Consider the following 25,571-nt stretch of genomic DNA (forward strand, 5'->3'; position numbering starts at 1 on the left):
AGTCTGATTTTCATTATGAAACTAATAATAAAATAATTTATTCATTTTTTGACTGACTTTTGTTCTTGCTCAACTCATAAACTGCAGTAAATAAACTCTGAAAAAGGATGAGCATATGATTCAGAATTTGGCTTCTAGTACAGGATTTTTTTTGATAATGTTACTTCAAACTGATGTAGACAAACTGGTAAATAATTTTGCTAATTGTGAAAAAAAACATAGCCCTTTTAAAAATCACCTTTAAAGTGCTAAATTACTAAATCCAGATACTGGTCTGGAATGGTCGTATTTTTATCATTGTACAAACAGTTTGTCTTGTCAGCTCTGAAAAATGTTATCATCATGGAGTTTCTCCATGATACTTTGCCTTGGAATTTTATTGTTTGTGCTTTATATTATCACTTAAAATTATTTATTATCTCGTAATAAGAAGATAAGTCTTCTGTGGAAAACTACTTCTTGCTCAAAACACACATATTCCTTTTGTGCATGTGGAGTTACATGCCCTTGTTTTAACTGTATTTTATTTCTCATCAATGCACAGTGAACACAATTCACTTTCCACCTAGGGTTATGTTTTATGTGGTAGAGGATAAAAATTATTCATCAGTCCTGTGACATAGATTTAGAAATAGTAACATAGAAGATGGCATACATACATGGCATACATACATGGCATACATGTTCTGTTAAACATACATGGTTAACAGAAAAGTTGGATTCACAACTAACATTCTATTGCGATGGTGCATAACATGGGGAAAAAAACCCCAGGTGATAAAATAATTTTCCATTTTAAAACAAACTTAACTTCCAGTAACAGTCTAAGGTTGGTCCATTAAAACTTTCCAACACTGGCCTGTAATTACTTTTTTTTAATAATAGTCTTATGTATTGGCCCTTCAAACTAAAAACAAAACCAAAACAAAGTCACCTGTGCCCCCATCCCCCCAGATAAAACAAACACCTCAAAAATATCCTAAATAATTTTTTTTTTCATTGTTTGAATTGGTCTATTGCGATAAATATTTTGTGTTTCGGTGACCTGTTACATACTGACATTCTCATATTTTAAAAGCATGGCTACAGATATTTAACATCTGAATGGAAAACTGCATGTATGGATTCAATAAATAGAGGCATTTCCTGCTCAGAACTAATTTTATTTTATCATGTAACACTGAAATATGCTGATATAGTACAGAGTGAGACTGAGGGATGAGTGCAGCTCAAATAAAAGTACAACAAAAAATATGCTAAAAAATCCTCATTGATTCTATATTATACACAGACCAAAAATAAAATCTCTATCTGTGAGTTCATCAAAACTATTCAGTCTACCAAAAGGTATTGGCAAAAACCCTTTCCTGCTTTCAAGGTAATCAACCAAGATATAGTACCAATCAACAAGGAGTTTCAACTTAATACTTACTCAAGCACACAGACACAAGTTTTAGTGAGACTGCTTGGGTCACAAATTACAAACACAAGCAGAACCACCTTCAGGTCAGTTCTGGCACAGTAGCTGTCACATCAGATGAAACATCCAGGAGGAAGGGAAGAGGGTTATGAGATTTTCCATTTAAGGCTTTCAAGCAGTAGATTGAACCAAGTGACCTGATAGCTATGGTCCTGCTTCCTGGTTTGTATGTATACAAAGACAGATTTACTTTATACACAGACAGAAACCAGGGAGCATAGGGGAAAAAAATAGAAAAATCTGATTTTAGACAGAAGAAGAAAATTTGGTAACAACCAAAAACAGTAGATGCTATGATGGCTTAAGACAGATCTATTTCTTCAAAATTCTCCCCGAGTCACTTTTATCCCCTTTAATTTCTCCATCTCTCTCGTATCAGGACAATCAAGTCTGCATGCTTCATACTTGTGGTAGTGACAATTCAATTTCCTTTTAACAAATAAGACATCTTGAGACAGATTTGACTACATACAGTCTTTACTCGTCCTTGGAATAGATGAGGAGCAAAAAGAGAGACTGTGTTTGGCTCTTTTGAATCTAGAATAATTGATTCAGTTGGGAGGAAGAAATAGGTCACATACTTAGATTTGACAGTTCTTTATCAGTCCTATACATTGATATTAGGAAAGTTTTCATTTATTTGTCAGTGAAAAAAGATATTTCTTCTCTGGGTTTCATGCCTTTCCTTGGCATGTGCCTTGTGTAAAACAACCTGTGCACTGTCTCCTTTTCAAGACTCCAGGTAGAGATTCAATAGAGAATTATGAGTTTATGTTTGCATCATCTCATCTCTGTTTTGTGAGGATCCCCTTCTCCACATGGAGAATGTGAAAGAGTCTAATTTTGAAAAGAAGGCAGAAAATGATAGAAACACTTCCTTATTGCAAAGAGTGAATTTATCAATGACTCAAATACACTCTCAACAACCTTTTATTTTTTGCTATTTTTCCTTGGTCACTGGGAACCTCGCACCCTTCTCTACACACAAATGTCAGTGTCTGCTTCCTTGACTGCCCATGGAGCATTTGAGTGATAACCACTTCTCTGATTCTCTTAATGGATGCAAAGTTAGGATTGTAATGCAGCAATCATCTGCATGGAGTCGATCATTTTAATACTCTGCTCAAGAAAGCTGATAATGAAACCTTTTTTATTTATGTATTTTGAGCAGGACATTTTAGTTTAAGTATCAAAGAAAGATGCCATTGTTAATATTAGCCAGAGGCATTTTTATTTTATTAAATTTTTGAATTATATTTGCTAGTTCTAATTAGCTGCTTTTATCGTCATAATTTTTAAGGATTTCTATTAGTTCAGAGAGGGAATTTAATTAGAATATGACATTATTTTATACTGCAGGGAGACTTTAGATTCAGTAGTTAAAATTAAATAACGTAGCCCTAGCCTTTGCAATGTTTTCCAAATTATTTAATTAGCCAATTACAGTTTATTTAAGAGATACACATTATTTACCTTGAGACACAATTCCCACTGTGGTTTGATTCAGCTGATAGATTCCAGGTTTGTTCAGACAGTATTTGGACTTTGTGACTTTGGCAGTCTTCACTGCTATCAAACAGGCTTAATAATCTCAATATCAGACCCCACAATGCCATTGGTTTTGTGTATATCCCTGTATTCAAGATTAAATTCAAAGTTTCATATGGTTTGTATGAGCATTCTTACTAGACTGCAGTAAAATTTTCTGCTGTCTATGCAACTTGTTTTACTTTCAATCCATCCATTCTTAGGAAAAATTACCAAGATCACAGAGAAAATTAATAAAAACAATATTTGGAATTCTACAGCCCTATTTCAGTGAACAATTTAGTCTGCTTTAAAGAGATTGCATTAACTTTCAGCCCTAAAAAAGGCTTGACCTTTGACCACAAAAACAAGTCTATATTTTTTCCTAAAGCATTCAAACATAGCTCAGTTAAGTAACAAAAGCCAGAATCAGTCAGAAGGGCAGAAGTCTTTGCTTGCTTTATACAGACAGCAAGAGGCCACAGTCTTTCACCCTTTGGACACTCAGAGAATGCACGTGTCACAGAGTCCTTACGATAGTTTTTCTTTCGTCCTGAGATGTGTATGAATATACTGCTTTGTTATAGAGGGAATGTTGTATTGCTTTCCAGTTTCTTTAGGAATGACACTTCATTCAAGCATGGTTATAGTATTCCTGCAATACAAGAAAACCCAGTGGCCTTTCATAGTAGGCTGACACCTTGTCCTATGGTTAAATGAGCAACATAACTTGCAAGAGAAGGCAAGGAGCTCTCTCCCTGCTCACAAAAGGCTTTCTTGCTGAAAGAGTGAGTGAAAGCTGCAGTTCCTGAATGCTGCTGCTGAAGGTGGGCAGTGGGCCATGCAGCCAAAATTCCCTCAACCTATAGTGAGGAACTGCAGCCTGACAGTGCCATTTCATGTTATTTACAGTTAAGCCTAACTTGCAGTGTAGTGATAACCAAAAAAAGGGATCCCACAGCCGCCTCTGGCTTAAAAATTACAACGCTGCGTGCTCTTTATGTACCAGCTGTTTCTCATCCCACCTAGAAAGATTCATCCCTTCAGTGAGCCGTGGGACTGTCTCTGCATACCATGCTCCTCACACCAGACTGTGAGTCCCACCTGCAGGGCAATGTCCCAGCCTGGCTGAACCTGTCCCCAGGGAGGCACCTGATGCCTGGGCCTGAGTCTGCCTTGGTGACCCCTGTCTGTCCTGCTCCTGGTTGGGCTACTGGGACAGTCCCTGCCAGTGAGGCCTGTTATGTACTTGGAAAAATCTCTTCACCCTAAGATTTTGGGATGTTTATAAGGGTCTGTCCTGAAATTTCAACCAGTGCAGGTGAAAGATAAGTAGAGGGAAATAAAGAAAATAGGGACTAACAATATATAGGCTATAACTATAACACTGAGCCAAGGTTTCTCTTTGTTTGGAGGTTTGATCTAATAATGAGATCATTCTCATATTTTTGGTCTTTGAACAAAATGAATCTTTCAATTTTACTTTCTTAGACCACTCAATTTTGGTGAAAGAAACAAATTACTACAATCTTCTTCTCTGTAAAATGCATCTCAAGAGTTCCTCATCCTTCTCCTTTATAGAAAATTGCCATAAAAATTATATGGGCAAAATGTTCGCAATAGTGGCACAAAGTCTGGAGTTTCACAGGCAAGTTTCTTAAAGCACTCCAGTTCTGTGAATAGTCAGTATTGTTTATCGCCGAGGCAAAACAGAGAAAAATGTTTTCTTGCATACTTGCAGTCACAATATGCTATTTTATTAACGTGCAGTGACATTTGCACTGACCTTTAGGGACATCCTGTACACAATGCAGCTCTTTGTCTCCCTGTACATGCTAACAGCCCAGAGTAATCATGACATATTGCTGAAGCTGAGCATCTGATGCTTCACTAACATGAGTGGCAGGTTTATGTGCCTGCCATACTCCAGAATCAAGAAGGATTTCTGAAAAAGTTTATTTTTTTTCAAACTCAGTACAGGAATAAACAAAAAAACAGTGAGGAGCTGAGCTTGAAGATCATACTCTTACTTGCTCTTTATCACAAAGATCTGAGAAAATAAGTGACAGGCTTTCCCGGATATAGTGTTGCAATGTGCCTTATCCTTGGGGTTGTGCTTAAGGCTGCAGTTATACTGACTACAAAACTTTTGCCCTTATGAATTTCTCAAAATGGGGGAATGCCTCTCTCATGAGGGCCGATGCAGGAGATTTTTGTCAAAGGGCTGTGGAATCAATGGACTGGCTTGCAACAGGAGAGCATGCTAGCTACATTTTTTGGAGGGAGAGGTTGTAGGATGTGCTTCAGTGATCACCTTTCTTAAAGAAGTCAAAAGAATGAAATTCTTCTCCACTTAAAAAATTAAAAATAATTAGATGAACATGGCTGGTCTTATCACAAATACCAACTACATGTAAATACACATACACAAAATATATGCAGGATATGTTTTCTTCAACCCTGTACTGCATAATGCTTCACAGCTGCTGGCAACAGCACAAAGTACCTTTTTACTTTTACCTTTCAGGTAAAATGCAAGTCGGAGTTTCTCTATAATGGAGTAAATACTTCCATAGGAAAATTCCTGAGTTGACTGCAGATTGACTTATGCCCTGCAGAAAGGCACTGGTTTACTTACAGAAGGCAATTGAGAATTTCCTTATTTCTTTCAGCTTTCACTGAAAGTGCTCTGAAAAATACCATTGCAGAAAAACTAAGTGATAACTTTCCCTGCCTGTATAAATGAATGAACTCAAGTTTTGTGCATATTAATAACTTCTGTTTTATTTAACTGAGTTTTTAAAAAGTAAAACGAACATTTATGAACTCACCAAGAAAGGGAAATGTAGAAGGAAGTTACATTATACATTATGAATAACTGCAACTTGGAGGGGTTAATGATTTAGAACTAGATCTAATAGTCTGTATAAATGCCTACATAGAGAAGGAAATTTTTCATGATTTGTAAGAAATTAGATATGCAGTAAAATGAATTGTACATTAATTTAAACACCTGCCTTTGACATACTTCTGAGATCGATGTTCTGCTTACTGGCCTGTCCAAACTTCCTTGCAAAGCTAGAACTCAGGTAAAATCATTTCAAGCAGAAATCATTTGCCACAAGAGCTCAGTAAAACATCTTAACAACATAATTTGCTTTATAAAAAAAATCTGCATAGAAAATCTATGACATTTTGGTGTGGTGGACCACATTATGCAGGAAATAACTCCATGAACTGATCTTTTTTCTTATTCATGCCATGTGGAATTTGCTTCTTATTTGAAATTCTTTAGGATTATTACAGCAATGACACCATTTGAAAATGTAGAGCAGTAATCTGATGATAGCAGTTCTGCAGAATGTCAGGTTAGTCCATTTCTCTCATGTGGGTTGCTCATTGACCTTCCCCCCAGAACTTCAAGTCAACTGCAACTCGAATTTTGATCCAAGATCCAAGATCTTTGCTGGAGGAGGCAAGGGCAGCACCCTCCCACCTGCAGCAGAGGTAGCATCCAGAAGCATCTAGCACTCTTTCCTCTATGCTTGTCCCAAGAAAGCTAGCTGCTTCCAAACTCTTCTTTCTCTTAAAACAAAAGAATATTATTTTAAAATTTTACAAGCTACTTTTTTTCCCAACATGCAAAAAAGCAGATGAGACAGGAGGTTTTCAGCTCAAGATTGGATTTCATGTTACGATTGAAACCACAGAAATAATGATTTTCTCTATTTTCAATTATTATTAATAAAATCTTATAGCAATAATTACGGACTCAAAGCAATATTTGTGGTACTAAAATGCTAGAAAATGTTTAATGACTTAATTTCCTTTGATATTTCAAGCATATTTAAACAACACAAGTCCAAATCCTAGTGTGTTGTTACAGAATTTGAAATCAAACTATTAAATCTCTGAGTTATCTTAGCAGATTTTTATGAAGTAGAATTAAAACTAGAGTTTATTATATTTATAATAACAGAACCACAGAATAAACTGAGTTGGAAGGCGCCCATTAGGACCATCGAGTCAAAATCCTGCTCAGCATGGCACCATCTCCAACAATCATACCTTGTACCTGAGGGTGTAGCCCAAACACTTCTTGAAATCTGTCAGGCTTGGGGCTGTGACCACTTCCCTGGGCAGCTTGTTCCAGTGCCCAAAGTTGCATTATTATCTCAAAGTTTAACTTCAGTTTCTAGATTTAGTGGAAATATCTGAAAGTGTTAGTATGTACATGTGGTATGCCAAGACACTGGACAGACCAGAAACTAAGAAAGGAATACATAATATGAAACTGTTCTTTTCCTGAATTTTCTAAGCAGTGAAAATGAAAGCCTTAGCAGCCCTCTGCTGGAAAACAGACTGTGATAAAAGGCTTGCACTGGGCATCTACATGACATCTGCATGGTTGCCTGTGTCGTGGTTTTGAAAAGCAAAACAAGTGAGAGGCTCCAAGTCAGAAATATAATTTAATAAGAAGAAAGGTAAAAAGGTAAAAAATAAAATAAAATAAAATAAATGCAATAACACAAAGGACCACTGACAGAGTCAGAATACAACCTGAGCAGGATGGTGGAAGCAGTCCAGGTGAGGTGCTCTTCCTGAAGCAGTGGTCCTGTAGAAAGGTCTGGTAGCTCTGGTCCTCTGGGAATCCAGTAGGTAAGAGCTGCTTGTACTGTCCCAAATCCCAGCTTAAATCCAGATGAGAATGCTTGGCTCCTCCCCCTGGGCAGAGGATCTCATGATAGGATGATGAGTTGTGAAGTGGGTCCTTGATGGCCCATTAAACAGAGATAACTCCTGGAGAGAGTTACCTGTGAGTCATGGGCAAGGTGTTGATGGGCCATTAGCAGAAGACACCCCAAACACAGGGGGCCTGGAAACACTAGAGCACTGCCCCACTTGGTTTCAACAGTTCATGAAGATGATGATAGAATAAATACTTTGTGCACATCCTACACTGCAACCCAGGACAGCCTGTCAGTGTGGTTGTGCAAGGTCCTGGCTTGCTGGCTCTGCTGTAAGCCACTCAGGAAGCCCATTGGCCTGGGAGCCTGAAGCCTCAGTTGTCTACTTTCCTTTTTGACCAGCAGTTCCTCAGCTGTCTGGGTTTCCAGAGATTGCAAGAAACTCTGGCTCCTGGGAAAGAGCGATACAGCGTGATTAATTCCCCCTCACAAAGAATTACAGCATTTGGAAATTTTCTTGCAAACTGGAGTAGAATCAATTTGTTATAATCTCTTTTTATAATCTCTAATAAATATTTCACCTTTTTATTCTGGAGTAGAAACATGTGCTGTAAAAACACACAGCCACAATGAAATGTCTTTAGAATGTGAATGTTATATGAGTCTCTAAGACTGAATTTTTTCTATTACATGTTAGGCACAAATACTGTCTTAAAATTAATGAGTATAAATATATTTTATTATGCCTAGAGGTTAGTTTTTTTTTTTGTTTTTTTTTTTTTTTTTTTTTTTTTTTTTTTGCTTTGTTTTGTTTTTTTTTTTTTTTTTTTTTCTTTTGTTATGGAACTAATAAAAGTAAAGGTTGGCTCCAGACTCCATATTCTGATTTGGAGTTGGAGATTATTAAAAAAACTTATAGTTTGTTACATATAATTTTCTTTATTCTCAAACCCCAGGCATGCTTGATGCACAAACAACAAAAAAAGGAGAATTGCATTTCTCACTTTACTATGCATACAGAAACACACTCGCATTATATTTGGATTCTGATTCTTTCCTTTCATGAGCATTTTAAGAACTCACATTTTGAAAGGGAAAAGAAATTAAGTTTGGTTTCATGGAGAGCAATACATCTGTTGTACCATGGTCCAGCAAAAAAAAACCCACACTGCAGCCTAACATGCTATCAAGTCTTTTACTGAATTTGGAGTCATGTCTATTTCCACAAGAATGAGAAAACAAGCAAACAAATAGGACAACCACATAACTGGCTATTTCCTATTTATGCTTTGATTCAGCAGTATTATGGCATGAATGCATTGGTTTTGCTTCTGGGAGGAGCTGCAATTCACATTAAAAATTGTATTATTTCACATATAATTGTCAATGGTATTGTGGGCAATAATGTCAGAGAAGGGTTTTAGTTTGATCCTAAGAGAAGAAAGACTGTATGATCAGATTAAAACTCATATTCTGTGTTTCTATCAATGTTAAAATGGATTGCAGCAAAGCTGTGAAAACTGAGCCTGCTTTAGGCTGGCAATAAGCTCCTTGGTTAGGAAGTAGCACTTGTTCAAACACAACATTATCTCTCCATGTTAATTTATTTCATTATAGTGATTTATAGTTGATATTGCTTTTGTCTCACCTTGATGGTTGCAAAGACATTATTCACTATCAGACACGGTGCCTTTTGTCCAATATTCTAAATGTCACTACTAAAAGAAATTATGCAAAGCATTTTAATTAATGCTGAGTACAATCAAAGTGAAGCGAAAAATGTTCATTGTACTGCTTCAGAAAAAAAAAAGTTATAATAAATGAATACCTCTATATTCTCATTTGGAGCATAACAGCGAACTATAAAAAATATTCAAAGAGAATGATTCCATTTTCATAATGTATGAGTATCTAATTTTATAACATTTAAAAAATATTTTCTGGTCTTTATGATCTAAATTTATAACTTGTGTTTATTTGTTTTTAAGTTCCATATTTTTATAATAAAGGTTGAAGGGAAACAATAATATAGAGAGGAAGTATGAGAGAAAATACAGAAAGCTAGTTATGCTACGAATTTTCTAATTACAGTGTTAATAAAGTATTATTGAAACACTAACATTGTGATAGAGATATTTGACCTTCATTAACATAATTTTCAGCTCACCTACTATAAATTTTACATAAAGATGCTGCTAGAACTGTTTATTTTGGTCTGATTATTTTATCTGAGCATTTTTTGCTAGATTTTCTAGTAATTTATCTGACAGCTCTGACATTTATGACTCTCTACCTGGGGAAAAATTTATACATAAGTTTCCCACTACACCAGTGCCAAATTACCTTTGTGGTATAACTTTTTATGTTTAGTTCCTTTATCCAAACCTATGTTTTTCACTAGAAATTTTCAGACCTGCAACTTGAAATGACGGAAATTTATTTACACTGAAATGAAAAACCTTGAAGTAGAAGTGCTGCATCCAGTAATCAGAAGGTGATATTTTTCTGCAGACTGTCAAGAGTTTTCATTTTTATTCTCTTCACATTTGTAAAATGGAATTGTGAAGTATATTACAACCTTGCAACTTTTTCAAGAAACCTTATGTGGAATTTCAGAATCTGCAGATGTAATAATTGTTTTTATTGTCATTATTTATTTCCTGTATGAGAAGAAGTACCTCTTCTAAACCTGGTGTATCAGCCTTAGCTAAAGGTATGAATTCTTCCTCCTTCTTTTCTTTTTTGGATTTTTTATTTTATTTTTTTTTTTTTTACAGCTACACCATAGAAACAAGCTCAATGGAAGGCATGTTTTGAATGGATGTTTAGAACTCAACTCACATTTCTTCAAATAATATTTAAATTTTTCAGAGAAATTTGAAAGTATTATAGAGGAGGATAGGCCAAGTGAATATTCACCTTGGATGACCTTGTGAAGGTTGTGTCTTTGTAGTGTTTCACTGAATGTTGAACGTGTATAAAACTGTCTCAAACTGAGAAATGGAGCAAATGTTGTCCTTACCTACAACTTCTGCAATTCATAATGGTAGAGATTTTAGAGATACTAAAAACTGATATTTTAAAACAAACAAACAAAAAGAAAAGCCCTGAGACTAACTTTAAAGGTTAAGCAGTCTTCTTTTTTTCTTCTCCTTTGCTTCATCTTTTGATTTTGCCAGTTTCTTTATTTATTCATTTTGACTTCCAAGCTCCTCAGCTGGTAGATGGAGCCTCTTAATGTAGTAATAATATAAGTCTTCATTCCTTCTTGTAAAAAATAAATATCCATGAATAAATGAAAATTATCTCTCTGCTGCCATGTCAGTCTCCTAAGACTTCTCATCTGAGAATTGGCATCTGTTTGACAGTGGTATGAAAGTGATATTTATTAAAGAGTTTCATAATTTCTGCTTGGGAAATGCATATTTTCTCTATACTACATACAAGTCAGTACTTCTCTGTCTTAAAGTAAATCACCTCTGCATACAGGAGGAATCCGTTCCCTTCTTAGTCATAATAAATTTTGTCTGTGGAGGAAGACTGAGTCTCAAGCACAATTTAGACTTCTAAGTAATGTTTCTGTATATTTACATAATGCAATTGGTATATAAAACTACATACCAAAAAAAACACAAAAAAAAAATAACCCCCAAAACCCAAAAAACCCCTCTTGCCGCTGAGAGGCTGTAAAACACTTTAGATATGAATTTAATACAGAGAGAATGCCTAGGATAACAAGGATCAACTGAATCCAGGCAGACAATGTGACTTGGAGATTTACAGAGAAAAATAGCTTGGAGGTACTAAACGTAAGGTCTCAGCCCACAGAGAGAAAGCTATTTCCCATCAAACTGAAGAGACAAAGAAAGGAGCAAGGTAAAAGAGAGGACATGAAAGGAGAGAACTTGTGAGATCCCCCCAGCTTTCCCTGTCAGCAAAGGTGAGTTGCGTGCGTAAACGGGCTGTATGACAAGCCCCAAAGGGGTAAAGCTGTAATCATGAAACTCTTTTGTTGATATTGACTTCATCAAACAACTGGGGCTCATGGGGAAAATGGGGCTTGTATTCTGTACAATCTGAACAGAAGTTGCAATCTGAAAGGGGAAATATAGCTGAGCTATAAACTGAAGACATAATGAAGACTCTGAGTCTACATGGTGCAGAGACAGGCAATGGAAGTGAAGGGAGGTCACTGCTAAGTGTTTTGTGAGACTTCTGTTGAACTGGTGACAATTTTCTTTTGTTAAGACGGAACCCACCAGAGATGGCTCAGGGCTTTTAGTAAGCCACATAAGGTTTCACTCCCATAGTTTTAGATCCTTAGTCTGTGTACTCTGAAATATATTTTAGGCTTCATGTTAAAGCTTGTACTACACAGAAAAAGTGAATCATTTTTATGCCAATAATTTGCTAAGTAGGATTAGGATTGGTCAATTAAGGATATGATATTCACAGACATAAGGGTCTATGTATTTGCTGGGAATTGAAACATGTTACATCTGGTCAACATAGTGGCTTTCACTTACCCAACTAAAAATTGAAGTGTGTCTTACCTAATTCTGACTAAATGTTAAGAAGAGAATTTAGTTAAAGAAAAATAAAAAAAGACTAATTTAAAATAGGAATTGAATCTAGTGAAAACCAAAGTTAATTTATTTTAAATGTTCACTAAAACATCAATAAAAGAAGATTTTCATCAAATGTAGATTACAGGACAGTTTTATTAAAAAATTGAATTTTTCTTATTTTGAATTAAAATAAATCCAGTAGTGCTTATTATTTATATTTCAGGCCATATGTGATATATCTGCATATTATTTTGGTCTACCAGGTAGGGTTCAGAAATGCAAAAGTGACTGTATGTTCAATGTATTATAGAATTTCACATAAGAAGACATTTTTGTATGCATAAATAAAACATTCACTCAGTGAGAAAAGAAAGTACATTCTACTATATTTTGGAAAGAAAGTAAACCTTTATTTCCAATGCAATAATTCATGCCCCAGGGAAAAAGCTAATGCCATACTATTATATGGATTTTCAAAGAGTTAGTGAGGGATAGACAAGGCACAAATAGTTGAGAACAATAACATGACAATGAGTTTTGGGAAGGTTTATAGTGGTGTCTAAAGTTTTAGGCATTTATTGCAGTGGAGATAAACTCAACGTATACCTTTAGGGTGTCAATTGCAATACAGTTGGCCAGAATGTTCCTGGATACCTGATTTAATAAGAACGAGGTAAAGACAAAAACAGACAAAGAAATGAGACTGAAGTTTGAAGGCTAGAGGCAGAGAACATGACTGCAACAGCACTTGATATTTGTTCAATATTTGTTTCATTGTTATGACAAATGAAATTAAAATTGATGCTTTACTGGCCATTGACAGTGATATGAGGGGGAAAAAAAACACCAAAACCAAAACCCAAACTCTTTCAAAAGAAATATTTGCTATGGTAGTCAATAGCCAGAAAAACTAGTCAATCCCAGATAAGAGGAGAAAAGAGCATACAAATAGTGCCCACAATAGTGCACACAAATAGTTATGTGTATCATGAATTATGTTCCTATGAATTAAATCATTACTTAATTTAGTTTTTTAAATCAATCATTCTTCTTTAATAAAAAAGTCTCTCATATCCTAGAACCTTACAAACTGTTATTATTCTATTCAATAGTTAAACAGGCAATTTCAAAAGAACCATTTTGAGTATGCTTTCAGGCAAATATTTGTTGCTGGATAACTTGACAACTGAACTCAATGATCTATTGAAGGCCACCGGTCTTCTTTTAAAGTCAAACTTAAGTTGCAAAAGAACACAGCAAATAGAAAAACTTCCACTAAGTTTCTTGCAGAAAACTGCATCTCAGATTCTTTTGATGGCAGGGTGATGAAAAATGTCACACAATGGTTTCATATCTACTATTAAAAAGCCTGCCCAAGGTACTATGAAGGTGCCTCAATCAGAAATCGTGTGTTAGATTCTCAACAAAAAAAAATTGTATGAGTTTATTCATTACTTGACTTAAAGCCTTGCTAAATTAAATGCCCAAATGACATGAAGTTGTTGTATATTCATCACTGTGACTGGTGTTTAAACATATTTTTCTAATTTTGGAATTTGTATTTAGCAGTATTTTGTGTATGGGCAGTTTCAACAACATTATGCAGAGTAATGCTCTTTCCAAAATTAAGGTGGCAAAATCTGGTCTTTTTTCAGTGAAAATGAGAACTTGGACCTACAGTAGCATTTTGATGTCCTGCAGAAAATTTCATTACAATGTTTTAGCTCTGCCCTGCTGAATCTGGAGTACCTGTAATATCAGTACCCTTCTTAGCTTGTTTAGGTGTTTTTCGGTTTGGCTTGATTTTTTGTTTGTTTGTTTGTTTTGCTTTTTTATTTTTTAATTATGAAAAAGCAATAATTAGGATTTAATTTCTGCACTCTTATGTAATCTTTACAAACACAGAAAATATATGAAAAATTATGTAAACCACCTGTTTGCACTCACAGTAAAAACTAAACAGTAAAAATCTCATTTTTCAGGCTTTAGGAGGGAAGAATGGTACAAAATGGTGGAGTGGTATTAACTGCAAAATAAGCAACTTGATGATAGAAATAGTAATAATAGTAATCTATAATCTTGGCTTTTACCCAGAAAAATAGCAATAAGGGATGTAAAGGTGACTGATCTTTTCCATGGCAAGAGAGTCACTATGGAACATGTTGGATATTTCCTAAGTGCATTTTGTTGATACTAAGTACTGAATATAATGTATCTAAAATCCTTTACACGTCTTCTTTATTTAATTGATTGATTTATTTACAGTGCAAGAGAACAAAGCACGAGAACTTTTTTTCTTGTCTTTCATATCTAACAGTAAAAGGAAAGAAATTAACAGAAGATTTCTGTGAGTTTGTCTGGAGACTAAATTTGACATTGTGTTTTTAGAACTATTTGTGACTTAAAAAGACCCTGCTGGCTTTGAGACACCTTCATTTTTTGAAAACTGTTTTATACAGTTGATCAGAAGTTTCCCTCCAGCATGTTAGTTTTTCAAGAAGCTGTTTACACATCTTCCTTTACACCACACTGGCAACACAGAGGGGATTTAAAATGAAAGTAATTTACCTGCAGGTCTGTAACAGATACATGGCAGCTCATAAGCCACTACTCAAGATTCATGAAACCTCAGGATCGGTATCCATTACCCATCAGTATTTTTTTCAAATCACACCTAAAGGTATGCTATGATCTGGTTATTAAAATTATTAGAGAGATGCCTCTGCCCCAATTAAGGTGCAAATGAGACCATATGCCAAAGTGTGGATTTTATTTGACAGTAAATTTGAGGCAGAGAGAGAGATAGAAAGAAAAAGAAAAAAAGAGAGGGAGAGAAAGAGAGTGACAGAGAGACAGACTAAATGGAAAATATCACTACTGTGTGGATCCTGAAGGCTTCCTTTTGATCCTCTTCCAGTCTTCTTGGTGGTGAGGGTCCCTCAAAAACATAGAGTCAGTTGGATTAATATACATTTCAGCCAGGTGGGAATGCCCAGATACTTCCCTTGGTGATGTGGGGGAGGCAAGTTTGGCAATCTCTTGCAACAGAGTCTGGATCTGATGCATCATGTTGCATCACATACACTGCTGTCCTGCAAGGCCTCAGGAATGAGTCTAGGGAGCACTTTGTGGGGTCTTTGATGGATTATAACACCTCCTCTGCTTCCCCTTACATGGATGTCCCATGGATATGGCCTTCCTGGGGATTGGGGGTTCAAGAGCTGAGTTAGTTTGTGTAAAGTAGGACAGGTGTACACTGCCTCTGACCAGAGGTTATGCCACACACCCAAAACTCTCCTCCTTGGCACTTGGTTTGTGGGGGAATGTGTGCAAACCTGGCCTCAGCAGATGAGTCTATGGGGTTGGAGTCCCCTACCCCAAACCCAGCCAGGGATGACTTTCCAGACAGCTCCTGTTTTTGGCTTTCTTGTGGATGCGTTCTTCTCCCTCAGCCTTATTTACTTTCCCCTAGACCTAAAATATTTGGGAAATAGCACCATCTTTATCTTGTCTCAAAATGCCTTAAGCTGCTTAATTCACAGTCACAAGTTCCAGTCAGGAGGCATATTCGGGGAGGGGTGGGTGTAGGTGGTCACAGCTTCTTTACACAGATTTGCCATAGTGGGCAAAAAGTCCTTCACAACAATGTCTAAGCCATGAACCATAATATTTCACTTTCACAAAGTATTAGGAAACACAAGGATAATAATAATAAAAAAAAATCCTTCACTTGTTTGAATGCCTGAATAAATATACTACTGATTATATTCCAAATTTTGTTTTTTTCTGTTTCAGAAAATGGTTGGTAAAGGCAAAACAGAAAGAAACACTATAAGGCTGTGCTGATTATGGGGTAGAGTTAATTTTCTTCACAGTGGCTGGTACAGGTCTGTGTTTTGTATTTTTGTTGAACGTGGGATTGATAATATAGAGATTTTTTTGTTGTTATTGAGCAAGGCTTACAAACAACCAAGACCTTTTCTGATTTTTGTAATGTGATGCTGGAGAGGAATCTGGAGGTGCTTGAAAGGTTGGGAGGAGACACAGACAGGACAGATGATTCCAAATGGTCAAAGGGATATTCCAGACTGTATGCCATGATGTTCAGTAAATAAAAGTGAAAGGAAGAAGGAAGGGGGGATGTTTGGAGTGTTGGTGTTTGTCTTCCCAAGTCACTGCTAGACATGATAGGGCTCTGCTCTCCTGGAGATGGCTGAACACCCGCTGGCCCATGGGGAGTGGTAAATGAATGCCTGGTTTTACTTTTCCATATTACACTGTCTTTATCTCAGTCCATGAGTGCTCTGCCTTTTACCCTTCTGATTCTCTCCCAGAACCCACTGGTGGGAGAGTGAAGGAGCAGCTGAGTGGGCCTTGGTGGCTGGCTGGGAATAAGGCACAACAAAGGCCTGTAACTTTTATATGAATGTACATACAACTGACTTGTACCTTTTAGGGAGAAAAAAAAAAAATCAGAAACAAAAACAAACAACAAAACCCCCAAAAACCAAAGCAAAAATGAAACTTCCAGCACAAAATACAAAAATAGATTCATTGATGTACTGTGTTTTAGTAAAGTTCTTCCTTTACTCAAATACCAACTATTATAACATACTTCCTACATTATTTGAAATGCTCCTGAAGCTTTAAAATTTGAGGTTTTTTGATAGTTTTCTTTTTATTTATTGATATATTACTTGGGAGATGGAAGCACTTAATAAAAACTGGTCATTGCTAAAATATGCATAAAGAATCATATACTAGCAAAACAATGCAATAGTTTGTCACAAAAATATTAATTCTAAACAGCACTTGACACTGTTTTAATGATCTGAGTTAATTGTCGGCCACATTTGAAGATGAAAGAGAATGGAAAAGCTGTTGACTTCTTGAATTATGTTAGATCAGTTCATAAAATCAGTCAACATTCCAGTAAGAGATAGCTTGCAAGGGGTTAATATGTTCTTAGCACTTTGAAGTCTAAATTACTTTTAGAAAGTAATATCCATATGGTACCTTGAAGGAAGGCCTAAGCAGTAAACTTTAACTGCTGCCTGAGTTGGCAATCATTTCATAGAGACAAGACACTGCACGAGAAATTGCTCTATAAATAAGATCCCTTACAGAAGAATTAAAATGAAATTCATATTATTGGTCTTCACTTGGAGCCATAAAAAACACAGGGCAGCCAGGAAGTGGCACTTGTTTCAAATCACTGTTAGAAGCACCTGAAGGACACTCCTAAAGTCAGCTTGATCAATGATGATGAATGCATTGGTCAAGACTTCTGTGCAACTGTAATGCATTTGGAAGCCTTGAGGAAATTCATCTGGCAAAAAGAAATAGGACAGATATGAGATATTCCTACTGCAGAGATTTTCCTACGACCATTAATCCAGATACGTGCCCTACCTTACTAAGCAAAGTATCTCTAAACTCTTCCTTATATCATCCCCAAATCTTTTGGCATCTCCCCTGTTCTCATCTCCCTGACACAAGATCTCTGAGGTGTGACCTGGTTTTTGTGGTTTGAAGGGGAATATGTGGTCATACTGCCTGAATGAGACTTATGATCTCCACTGTCAAATCATGCATTTTGGTAGCAGTGACAAGAAAGAAACTCTTGTATGATGTTTACATTGGATGTCTGCTGTGCTTGGATGCTGATATTCTGTGAGCATTTACACAAGGCTCTCAGTACTGGAAAAATGTCACATGAAAGTTTAAAGGTTTGACCTGTAAATCTGATGGGGATGTTGGCTGCAGGTAGGTGGAGGTGGGAGAGAAAGAAATTGAACAGTGTATGTCACCTATTGGAACGAAGGCTTCTTTATATCACAGAAGAGGCAGGGAAAAAAGAAATAAAATTGCTGGAACCAATATCAGAAGGCTAAAGTATCCAAACCAGAAAGCAAGAAATTATATATCATTACCTAAACTGAATTGGATTACTGGAGCCCTTCCATGAAAGTCATGATTTGTTCTCCTTTATAATTTAGTTTTTTCTTCAAACATTACAAACCATGAGCAAAATATTCTGAACTATTGCTCATGTGGCATTTTATGAAGGGGAGTAATGGATATTCTGGAGGTAGCAGTGACACTGATGGCAATGCATTGCAATAGGAACCTGAAAATGTTTGAAATTTGTTTAAAATGAAACTTAATTCTAGTTGCTGCTATTTTGAAAATTGTTTTCAGTCATCTTCATGCCTTTGAAAAATGACAGATTAATGTCATCAGGACTATCAATCTGTTATTATTGCACACAACAGGTATGTGCCTGTCATCTGCCATAGCTGTACACTTTAGCCACATTCCTTCAGGGTTATACAATAGCATCCAAATTGCTTAACTACTTTGATACCAGAAGAGTATTTTGGGAGGTATTGAGAATATAATACCTGATAAAATGGACAGCGACAATTTTATTAGAAGCAATCTGTGTCAATTTTTCTGTTTGCTGATTAATAGAGAATACAGCAGCTAGTCACAATATCTCGAACAATTTAAATATATGTTTAGAAATTGTTCACTAAGATGTGTAATTAAAATTTGTTTTTGATTTGGTGTTTTCCAATAAGTAAAAATGTACTGTAATACATTGTGGGTTTAAACAAGTAAACATTATGTCCACTGGCCATATATCTTTCTGCTTGATTTTTTTTTCTTTTCCTTTCAAGTGTTTCATTTAAATTCATAGAATCATATAATTTTTTTGTAGGAAGGGGCCTTAAAGTTTATCTAGTTCCAATTCTTCTGCCATGAGCAATTCAGGCTCCAGAAGAGCTCTGAAATCCTACACATAAACTTTTGCTCACAAGGAACATGGATCTCAGCATCCTATGTCTTCCCTGTACTGCAGGTCCTGTTTCTGAATTTAGCGGATAAAGTAAAAAGCAATGAGAAGTCAACTAAATGTTAACATCTTACTCAATTATAAATTGTCTTGGATAGAATTTAAACATACTCTTTAAAATTTTGTTAAATCAGGACCTGAAAGAATATTGTCTTACAGTTTTCTGTTAATAAATCATCAATTAGTGTTAATTTCAGCAATGTAGTTCCAGAAAACTGTTTCATAATTCACACTCTTGAAGAATGCCAGACAGAGCAGACAGCAATAATTTTCAGGTTTTTTTGCCCTGTAGCCTGACTGTGAACTCTCACACAGACTGCTGCAAGGTGCTTACAGTTGTGTATTAAACAGGCTTGAATCAATAGGCTGGATTTGAAGCGGCAGCTATGCTATATATTTCCCCGTTAGCTGAGGCTGATTTTAAAAAGATACATGTACAAGAAAAGAAAGTTAAAAACATTGGAATGCTGCAATTTTATGCCCCATTGAAACACAAAGAAAGAATTATTGTTTACTTAAGTCTTTATAATGTTGAAATTAAATGTCATTCTGCAACTATATTTCCCTCACAGATGACACATTAGGACAAGATAGTATCTAAGACTATATAACTAAATAACCTAATGAATCAGGGCAAATTTGGTGATTTATAATGCAAGAGTCAAGCTCATTCATGTTCTGAACATACTTGCAATAGCACTTAATTTCTTGAGAAGAAAACTTTGACATGAATGACAGAGTAGTTAGGATCAAGTATAGATCTCATCATCATGCTTCATTACTTTAAGGCTGGTAAGTACTGTATGAGGTTTCCAAAGTTGGTTTATTTTGCACATTAGTCACAACCATGCTCTTTTTGATATGACAATTAAATAGTCCATTAGTCATTTTATAGGGTATTTATTCACCAACCAAGAGGAAATTGTTATTCTGCTCTGAGATGAGCTGGGTAATTCCTGACAGATAAAATCAGAAACCTTTTTCACAAATGTGCACATATCCAGATGCCCACCTTCAATTAATTCCAGCAGCATGGTTTATTACCCTGTCCTTATAGAGTGCTTAAGTACCTGCACAGTAAAGTTCCTTTCAGCTCAGTAGCAAATTAGTTGCTCGATAACAGAACTTGAGTCTCAGGAAAGGCAGTACAGTGTCTGAGGTCAATTAAGTTGAGTCTTGGCATAGCTTACAAATTCACTTTTTATGCTGCCTGAAACTACACCAATTCACAAAATCAATTCTGATATCTTTAAAGTATTGTTTGGAAGATGCCTGGCATCCTTGAAGAGAGGTAAAATATTCAAGGTCCTCAAATTTTTGTCTTCTTTGGTCAAGGCAAGCCCAGCTGTCTATTTGCAAGGTCATAGCTAGCAGATCACAACAATTTTAAGCAAAAAATTATGTTGGGATCAGAGGCATTTCTCTTATGAGGACAGATTGCAGGAGCTGAACCTGTTTAATCTGGAGAAGAGAAAAATGAGAGAGGATCTCATAAATGAATATAAATATCTCAAAGACATTTGTCAAGAGTATGGTATAAAACTCCTTTTAGTGGTTCCCAGTGACAGGATGAGGAACACAGACCATAAAGTAAAACACAAGAAATTTCACCCCAACATGAGGAAGTACTTATTTGCATTGAAGAGGAAGAGCATTGGAACAGGCTGCTCAGGGAGGTCATGGAGTCCTCCTTTCTGGAGATACACAAAACCAACCTGGATACATTCCTTTGTAATCTGCTCAAGGTGACCCTGTCTTGGCATATGGGCTGGACTAGGTTATCCCAAGAGCTCCCTTCCAATCCTAACTGATCTATGATTCTGTGATTTAATATGAAGTATACATCCATGAAGTATCCATACAGGCAGACTGTAAATCTGGCTGAGGAAGACAGTGTTCCAACCTGACAGCACATAATAACAAGTGCAGTGCCTCTTATAGATACTTCTTTTGCATGGAAAACTTGTACCTTACTCCATGATATTAGTGTAACACCAAACATGTTAACTCACATGTTTCAATTGTGACTGAAGTGAGTTTAAACAGTGCTATCTGAGAGGAAGGGAATGAGGAAAAATAAAGGGGGCTGTGGAAAGATGAATGAAAAACGTTACAGACAAAAGAATGTTCCAGTAACTGGAATCTTATGTGATGCAATGAGGACAGATAAAATAACGCCTTATGATGGCTGATCTTGGGCTGGCTGCCAGATGCCTCCCCATCTGCTCTCTCACTCCCACTCCTCAACAAGACAAAGGAAGAAAATGATATGGAAAAGCTCATGGGTCATAATAAAGACAAGGACACTTATCAAGTACTGTCATGGGGAAAACAGACTTAACACAAGGACGATTAGTTTGAGATATTGTCAAGTAAAATAGAGTAGGATGATGAGAAAGGAATTATTAAAGCTAAAACACTATCTCCTCCATAACCTTTGTCTTCATAAGTTCAACTTTGCTCTTCCATTCCTGATTCCTCTAATTATTTTCCTGAGAGAACTGGAGCAGAGGGATGGAGAAAGGAGGCTTGAGGTCAGTCCATAGCAGCCATTTTCTGTCATTCCTTCCTCCTAACTGTTTTTGGAAAAATCCAAGGAGGTGGGCTGGTTTTCGACTGTAGCTAATGTGATGTGTTTATGTATGCAATGCAGATGGCTAAAAAGTGAGGGAAGACTATTTTACTTGGAGAGGAGTTGTTTGTGCTTTGTTTACCTAGGACAATTATTTAGTTAAAGTTCAGAGAAATACTGGAAGAAATACACTTCTCAACAATGGAAACACTTTTGTTTAAAGGGTGGAGAAGCATTGGAACAGGCTGCCCGTAGAAGTGGTTGAGCCACCATCTCTGAAGGTATTTAAAAGGTGCAAGTGTGGCATTTAAAGACATGATTTACTTTCAGACTTGGCACTACTGGATTAATGGTTGGACTTGATTATCTTAGAGGCCTTTTCCAAAATAAATGTTTATATGATTGTATGATTAAGAAAGAAAACAATGTATCTCACCTTAGGCAGGATTCAAAGGTGTTTCTGGTTATTTTAAACAGGTTATGCCCTTGAAAGTATTTAATTGGTAGAACTTCCAAAATGAAATTTAGGATGTGTTTGATAGCAGGATCCAACCTCTGTTTTTCCCAATTGTGAATACAGATATCATATGATCATGTTTGCAAGGTCTGTAGTTTCTAATTAAGCCCCTTCTTCCAGGTCTGAACCTAACACAGAAACCTCATCACACGAACATTTTCTTACGCTCTTAGCTGTAAACTAGACAGACCACCACCCTACAATGACAGAAGATACCTTAATCTGATTTTAATATGCTGGTTGGCTGAGTTTCTGCCTAGTCACCAGGGGGAGAGTTTAAAAATCTACAAAGCAAGATACCACTCCTGGAACCGGTGGCAGCCGGTATCTTTATCCGGAATCCATGAAAACTGCTATGCTACAGAAGAAATTCAAGAGGACTCTGTAATCCCTTCCACTTGAAGAGTGCTGCAAATGGCAGAAACAACACTCAAGGAAGTAAAGAAGTTTTGATAATTCAAGATACTGATTTCAGCCCTCCAGCAAAGCTAAGACAGCAGGTGGTTTAAAACAACACACCATACCAGACAGATGCAATATCCCTGAGAACATACAATCCACCAATATACTTGCATTAGTGAAACCCAGAAGAATAAATCACACCACTAAAACAAAATTATGAATATATGATTTGTACTTAATGTTAATTTAGTGAATTGGGCCCTTTTAAACATGCACATTTAATTTGTCTGACTCATTAACCCTAAACTAAATTTTTAAAGTATAATCTCCTAATAAGTTTAAATATCAGCCATAGCATATTAGAAGGATGCTCAGTTTCTGAATTACCAGCCCTCTCTTCTTCAAGGTAATAGTGATATTTAGCTGAATTTTTGCTTTGAAATGATCTAGAGTAGTTCATATTCATGTTGTGAGAAAATTAGTACATAATTCCACTAACAGTCACAGGAATTAATCCTCAAAATTTCATCTTACTGACATGAAATTCTATCCTCATGAGTCGGCTGTGTTCATTGCAGGATTTCAAAGATAATTATTCTTGATCTACTTTCATGACCTACAGAGTTCCATTCTGTTAACATTTTTGGGGTTTTTTTTCCTTAGACTATCTGAGTCTCTTCCCATTTGCTGCTCTTTGTGTCCTTCTGTCAATCTTCATTTCATATTTTGCATGAGCTGTATGCACAAGCTGATGAGCAGAATTTAGAAAAACTTAAAAATGCATTCAGGAGCTTCACATTACTGCTTTGTCCTTGTAGATTAAAGGGTGACTTTTGAGAACAGAAACTATAAACAAAGTCATGAGGGAGGTCTGCCAAATTGATAATGATGTTTCAGCAATGATGCCTACATCCAAATCCTTTAACAAAATATCAAGCATAAGCTCTTTATTTTCATCAATGTACCAATGAAATCACTGATGAATCCACCCATTACAGCTGGTCCTACAGCCAAATCTGTTTGCTTGAATCAGATGGAGGGTTGGGTTCCCTGGACTCTGGTCATGCCCATCTTGTGGAATCACTGTGTTATTTTTGGCTTCATCCCTTAGGGACAATCAGAGCAACCAGTATGATAAGCAGTACTTCATTCTTGGGCTGGTCTCTTTAATTATATTAGCTGATTATAGATGTGAACAGAAATGGCAGAACTGAAGACAAATGGATTTTCCATCACAGTTCATTAAAATGCAGTTCATTCAAATATCTTGCAAGGATGTCAAATAGGTGAAAATATATAATATAGGCAAATCAAAACTGATTATAAAAGCTGCTGAAGAAATCAGAGTAAGATAAAAGTTGACATGAAAGGTTAATTTAAGTAGTGAGATTGCTTTAAGTCCATTGGTTTAAAATTGTTGTATAAGTCCACTGTATTAGAATAATCTAATAACTGATTTTCAGCTTGTTGCAGTCTGGCCTCTAGTTTGTGCAGACATTGTGAAAATTGCCTTCAGGTAGCTTGGATACCAATAAAAATACCTCTTATCTCAGCTTAGAATGGAGCACAAAGCCATTGCATAAATGGTCTAAAAATGGTGCAGCTAAACCACAATGATATCAAGGGCATACAGCCACACTGAACAGGACCAGAGAGACTGGAGTTTGGGATGGCAGCACAGTCACCAAGAAATGCCTCCTTTCCTTATAAGTGAGCCTTAGTGAGCAGAAGACACAGTCACCTCATGAGGTGAGCACAGAGGGCACAGCTCCTGAGAGTGACACTGCTCTACTTGGAAAGCATCTCCTGCCTGAGGTGCTCCTTGAGGAACTAAGGTCTTCCAAACCCGACAGAACTTGAAGCACTATCAGGGTACTGACATGGGTAAACTTATCAGTATATTATCTTGCTAGCATAAATGTAGTTTAGTTATTTCCATACAGATTTAATCTTTTAATACCGTGGACATACCCTTATTTGTTGGGTGTGTGACCATAGTAGCAGAAGTTTTACACTTGTAAAGTTCCTCGCACAATCCCACTACTGTAGAAATCTTTGTTATGGGAATTGTAAAGTGGGTTTTTTTTGGCATTTTGGCTTTTTTTTTTTTTTTTTCCATTTTAAAGTTTATTGATATCTTGATGGGTTTTTCTTAAAGAAAGTTGTCTCATGTTTGTTACAGGTAGAAGATGTGGAATGGATGTTAGATATTAACTTCCTAGAAAGTTACATTGCTCTGATGGGCAGAGGCCAGGGAATATTCTGTTTTAAGCAATTTACTTGGTTTGAGGCAAGAAACTGTGCTTTATTATATTACTAGCAATGTTATTACTAGGTTGGAGCCACATTGCCTTGACTATAATTAGTATCCATGTGATACTAATTATAAGTAACAAGTCTATAATTACTGGTATCATTAACGTTGAGTCAAGAGTTTAAAGTATATAATAACACTAATACAACTAATGGAAGCTGGAATTTGTTGTTTCAGAATACAAACACAGTAACAAATGTATAATCCAAAGAATTTAGTCTAACTGGTAGAGCAAAAATGTTATCCTTATATGCTGTAAAACATTTCTACTTTAAATACTACGGCTGCAGAAAAAAGCATACTCCTTAAGTAGACAATCTAAGAGAAGTACTTTCTTAAATCTGTGACTATAATGAAACCTGTATTCCTTTGAATTCAGTAGCAAACCCCCTCCACCAGATTTCAGTGGGTCAGAACTTGGTTCATATATTGTTTTCCCATTCCTTTTAAAAACTATCAACTCCAGAAGTCCTTCTAAAATTCAAAGTTTATATTTGTTCTCTCTCCACTCTCCTCTATAGTGTCACCATTTAAGTATTGCTGTGTGGTACAGAATGAATGTCAAGTAGTCCCCATTTATAAGGGGTATAGATTTGAAGTGCTAATATGCTAGCTATTGACATTTCTAAAGAATACTGCTGATT

The sequence above is a fragment of the Zosterops lateralis genome, assembly GCF_965231275.1.
Source record: "Zosterops lateralis genome assembly, chromosome: 1".
NCBI classification, from domain to species: domain Eukaryota; kingdom Metazoa; phylum Chordata; class Aves; order Passeriformes; family Zosteropidae; genus Zosterops; species Zosterops lateralis.